This window comes from Meleagris gallopavo, chromosome 11 (assembly GCF_000146605.3).
Source record: "Meleagris gallopavo isolate NT-WF06-2002-E0010 breed Aviagen turkey brand Nicholas breeding stock chromosome 11, Turkey_5.1, whole genome shotgun sequence".
NCBI classification, from domain to species: Eukaryota; Metazoa; Chordata; class Aves; order Galliformes; family Phasianidae; genus Meleagris; species Meleagris gallopavo.
Genome location: NC_015021.2, coordinates 16,210,406 through 16,216,578, shown reverse-complemented (window position 1 = coordinate 16,216,578; position 6,173 = coordinate 16,210,406).

The following is a 6,173-nucleotide window of genomic DNA, read 5'->3' as shown; positions in this document are numbered from 1 at the left end:
CAAGTAGACTTTGTATTGCAGATCTCTACCCTCAGAGCCTGATTATTCAGCCAGCTTTCAACTCACCTCACTGCCCATCCAGTGCATACTTCAACATCTTCTCTGTGAGGATTTAATAGAGGACAGTCAACGGCCTTACTGACGTGCAGGTAGACTGTACCCAATGCTCTCTCCTTCTTTACCAAACTAGTCATCTAACTTTTTATCAGGCTGGCCAAGCATGACTTCTCCTTAGTGAGTCCCTGCTAACTATTCTTTATGATTTTCTTGTCATTTGTGTGTCTGCCATGCATGGATATGTGTCTGTTATCACTCACATTTTTCTGTCTTTCTTTACAAAACTTTTCCTATATTCTAGATGTTTTGTTTGTCTTTCTAATTTTTTTTCTAGAAAAACTCTAATACCCGTGAATTAAATTAGATGCTACGAGTCTGTTTTTGATGCAACTTGCACTGTTTTTTTTAAAGCTGACCTCTCACTACCCTTTGCTAAAATAATCTCCTCCTTTCCTGCAGTTTGAAACTAATTCATCTCCAGTGTGACAAAATTTTATTTTCAAAATTATTTCAAAATTATTTCAAAATTAATTATTTGAAATCTCTTTAGGCACATATCTTCTGGATGTATAACCACATATAATCTGTTGTTTTTGGAAGCCACATAACCCAGGAGTCTGTGTCCTGCCATCGTTACTATTTCCTGCTCTTTAGAAGAGCTGTTCCAGGCTCCGAGAATCTTGTGTCTTATCCTGCCTTACTCTGAAGGGAATGTTGCCCACCAGTGACAGCTGCCATGTACATACCATGGTTGTACAAGACTAAAAAATGTTATTGTCATGAACTTTTTATTTGATCTAAATTCTAGGCAAGATCTGTGAGATAACAGTTTCCTGAGAGGCAGGGCTCAGAAATGTTCCTATCTACGAGTTAAGCAAGAACTGAGATTCTCCAAAGTGTTTTATCTTACAACTGTAGCTGCTGGGCAAAGCACTTGTTAAAGAAAATTTGAAAGATCATGAGATGAAAACCTTCATCTGGTTCTCATCTGAATTCAAATAAATTAATTATTTGGTTATCAACTGTGCTTTACTAATTGGCATTTCTGTAGAATTGGTAATGTTTTACAAAAGCACCTCAACCATCTAATGACAGCTGATAAGATCATAAACTGCCAACGTAAAATGAAAAGCTGTAAATGCATTTGCAAACACATTTTAATTATGTGTGATATTTTCCATCTCCTTCTTTTCAGGTTAGCTTGTGTCTGTTTTTCTCTGCATTCTTTTCAATTGCATAAATCACATCCCATGCAGTGGATTACTCCAACAATCTGAAATCCTGAGCTGTCAAAATGTCCAAACAGAATCTTTCTGGCAGCCAAGAGCAAAACATCTTCTCTTTTCCAAGGCAGAAACACACATTGCCTACATTACCCAAATCTTTTCCTTCAAGCAAGAAGGAAATTTCCTTTATTCTCCCCTGTGGAAGCTACAAATGTTATCATAGTACACATCATAACAGTGTGCTTATGGGTGCCCCTCAGACCTCCATCAGAGCATGCCCTTGCTTCCACTGAAGCATCACCTGCTGAGCCAAACAAGCTGATAACCCATACTAAATACTGAAGTCAGTCTGGCTGCTGCACAGACTCATATGAAGCAGTCCAAGTCTACATTGTCTGCCAGATTTATTTACATATTAAAGTACACTGCTGTCTATCAGTTTCATCATACAGCTATGGAGTACTTGGGGTACATCAAAATACAATCACTGCTGTATCGAGCCTTTAGCAGTCTCATACCACCAGAATACACAGATCAAACCCAGATGAGAATAGCTTGATATGTTTCTTCCCAGTCTTAGTTACAGGTCTGTAGGCTTCCCCTGCTTCTTTTTTGTCTGCTTGCTGTTTCTCATAGAGTTTTGATAGGAGAAGAGGGCAGCATGACTCCCGGCGGTAAAAGAAAACCAGTAGTATGGAAAATAGGCAGAAATGTGAAAATGGAGGCTTGGGGATAACAGCAAGCAACTCCCATTGGTACCAACCCTTATGCAATAATAAGTTCTGTTGTGTATTGCAGTAACCTATCAAGATATTCTAACAGTACCCAGCAATTACATTCAGTCTTGGCCTTTACACCTGCCTGCAAACATTTGACCGGGAATCTTGGCTCAAACACAGAACTCCCCTAAAGTTTGAAGGGACTTGTACTTTGGGTTTTGGAAAAGCACAAGTGGAATATTCAGATCCTGACTTGGGTTCCTGAATGCTCAGACTTTGGGTGCAGCAACTGTTTTCTAAGTTCAAACAAGGTAGATGGTAATTGCAGATGCTCCAGTCTGGGGCACATTTGGAAAGGAACCTTTCAGTGTGAACAAAGAATTACATTCTTCCATTTCAATATCGAAGATGAAACAAGACTGTCTATTATCTTCTCTATTACACATTGTATTTATACGTTTTTGAAAGTCTTCCAGAAAGGAATTTTTTTGGTACAAGGCTAAATGATGTGAGGAGACTTTACAGAGGTCAAGAGGCCCCCTTTTATTTATTTATTTATTTTTTTGTCCATATGAATACTCAGTAGTAGAAACATTCCATCTCAAGCAAATGAACTTATAGTAAAATAATGAAACAATAAAAGAATAGGAATTAAAATCTTGTAGGCATCTGGAGTCTACAAAGACACACAAAGAAAAAGTCTTTATTTTATTTTAAAAAGCATGACCTTTGTCTGAGAAATGCTTATGTGCATCAGTGTATAAAGCATTTGAATAAGTAAAGCAGAAGCAAATTCTGCATTTTTGAGACTGCTTTTGCTGAATACAGTAAACAGGAGAGGGTTCTGTAGGATTTCCTTTCTGCTAGAAAAATGCACAGCAAAAATGGTATTTTCTGAAGAGAATATGTAACATTAAAATGAACAAAGACTCATCATTTTACAAGAGGCTGTTATTGAACATATGGTGGGATTTGAATTGAAAATGCATCAGGGATGAAGAAATTACATGGGAAAGTGTACTGTAATATTTGGCATTTAGAGATACACAATCCATGACTGCAAAACATTTATAAGTATGTTTAGGTTTGTAACTATTCAAATGAAAATACTGTACATATACACAGTGCATTCTTGTAAACAAAGCCAGTCCTAACATTCATTTTTGACCCCTACTTAGTAGATCTGGGCATAAGCTATTGATCTGCTGCAAACTGTACAGTGAAGACAATGACAGCTGCAAGATACAAATGCATCCCAGTTCCTTTAAGCAGGAGATCAAAATTATAGTTTAGCAAATGACTATGAATTAAAATTAAAAAATATGATAATTCTGAAGATATTTTCTATCTTGACTAGCTAAGTGTTGTATTCAAGAACTATTTTTCCAAGAACTAAATAAAGTATCTGACATGCATACCACATGCATCTCATATTTTGCATACATACAGTACAAGTATGCACACAAGTGCAAACTTCTTCAAAAGAATTTCTTTTTTCCCCTTTTAATCTTTGAATGACTGTTAGTATTCCTGAATCACACTTTGTTTTAAGGATACTAAAACCTTTATTTGAAAGTAGTACAAGAAAACTAATTATCTTCCAAAGCAAAATATCTGATCAAAAGAATCACGTGCTAAATTCAAGATGTGCCATAAAGCCTTACCATTTAACTTCTTTAATCTCAATATAAGATGTCTGTTTTTTTGTGTGTTGTTGTTATTTTTGTTTGTTTGTTCACATTTATTTTTTACATATAGATTGAATACAAAATATTCAAAAACATTCTGTCTCCACGTAACACGACAGAGGAGATTTCAGCAGCAAGGAGCTGGGGAAGGCAACGGCCAGCAGTCCAACATGTCAAAATGGCATGGCATTCATTTGCACGGGAAATTCTACTAGGGTGAAAGAAAAGGGATCTGCATTTACCAAGTTCTGCTAGGTGCTTATCTTTCAGCATCTGAAATGGAGGATTTTGATGTAAAAGCAAATCTAGTCATACACTGCCCTGGTTCCAAGTCCAAAGGAGTATGAATGAGTATGCATGAAGAGTGCACTATGCAAGCTGATTTTCAGGCCACAGGAAGACGTTCAAGAAATATGGCTATCAATAGACTGGTTCAGTCTTTGGTTATGTATTCCTTTTTTGGCTTTAGAACTCCTTGTGTCTTCTTATAAGTATGAATAGGATAGCTGGTTTCCTGTTGGCACTGATGTCTTTTTGTTCTACTTGGAAAGCGTTTTCCTGTGGTACTGATGGAGCAACAGTTGGCATGGATTTTCAGATATTTACTTGTATGTTTGTTGGCTTGTCTGTTGCCAGGAATGATGGCAATGTATCTGTCTGCAGAGAAGGAACTATTTGTTCATTTAGCCTTCCTCTTTTTACTCTCTTTTTACACACTGTGCTCCTACAGAAATAAAAAAGTTTTGCAGTCTACATCTTAAATAATTGACCTCTGGTGACCTCTGCCACATAAACCAGTGAAATGCACTTGGGTGCCTTAGTGTAAATCATCTGAAAGACCTTTTAATCCAATGTTGTTAAGCAGAATACAGCAGAGATGTGGTTAAAATTGCCTGTTCCTCTTTCCAGTTCCATGTGCAGGCTTCTAGCTTGGAGCATTTCATTATAATAACCCTCTCTGAAATTTGTTATGTTAAATTTAGACCCAAGTGAACATCTTTTACATAATTTTAAAAAGTTTGAATTTTTTTGTATCAGAAACTGAAAACTGCTTACTACAAATTATTTAATTGAATATCTTACTTCTTAGCAGATCCACTTATTAGTAGGTCCTGTCAGAAAATCCATTTTCTCCACAGGATGTTTTGATGGCAAATTGTCTCTTTTGACATTATGGGAAAAATAGAGCAATAACAGCTGAACTGAAAGCAGATCTTCTGAAAATTAGCTTTTATACTACATTATCACTACTTGTGGTACAATAGTTTTTTTCCTATATACTGTAGTTGTTAATCTCCATAAGACTATACAGATAAATAAGATAAATTTATGTTGTATGTTTTAGAATGCATTTCAATTTTAGTTCAAAATGTCAATCATGAGATTTACTGGTCATCTGCCAAACAGATGAAACCACACAGCTGGCAAATTGTTCTATGTGATTAACAGAAATCATATTTGCAGTAACAGAATTTATGGTTTCTGATACTGTGAGAAAATGATATGTTTTCATTTGTGTCAAGCACAATAGGGAAAAAGTACGTCATACACCTCACTGATTAACAGAAGCAGAGAAAAACAGGGAAACAGATACAGACAAAAGCCACAATATTGCAAAACAAAGTACAAAAGAAACCATCTAGTATAACTTGAGATTCTTATTAGTCACATTGACCCTGTCACAAACTTCTGTCAGTCCATAAACATGGTTTCTTGACTTTCTAGGTAAGTCAATGACATCTGAGTGTACTAAACACAATGTCTTTATAATAACCATTAATCTTTGTGGAAAAAAATACTCTGTGTGCTCTGGAACGCACTGCATCTACTCTCCTCTGAAACCTCATCTTGGTTCCTAGTAATTACCATCTGTTTCTAATTTCTGACATTCTGTCTCAGTTTCAAAGTCTATTCAACCTTCTGTACACAATATGAGCTAAAATAAATTAATATATTCTCATATAGTGAGGACATATTTTAAGTAATAAATAAAATTCATCCTGTGAAGCAGAATATAATGTACCCCTGCTGATGTCAGCTTAAACAAAATTAGGAACTGGAGGTCATTTACAGATCTTGCTTTGAGCAGCCCATACATTCTGCTTAAGGAATTGAACTTTGTTATAAGAGCAAAATAAAGCAAAAATACCAGTATCAATACATTTTTTCCAACTCTTGCAATTAGTTAGTGTGAATAGAATCCTAGAATAAAGGAATCATGTTTCACTTTATGATCTTCAATATTTGGGGGAAAAAAAAAAGGCACACTAGTTAGTGTGATAAATGATATTATCTATCATAAATTATATTGCTAAAGGATCACACTGTAACAGTTCTGAGACAGAAGTTTCTTTCTTCCCTGCATGTGATTTCAACTCTTGCAAAGCCTGGAAACTTGCAAAGGTTTTTTTTGAAAACATAGAATAGGGGTGATCAACAGGTGACCTTATCCTGCTTGAGGGTTATTTGGCTTACGGTTTCAA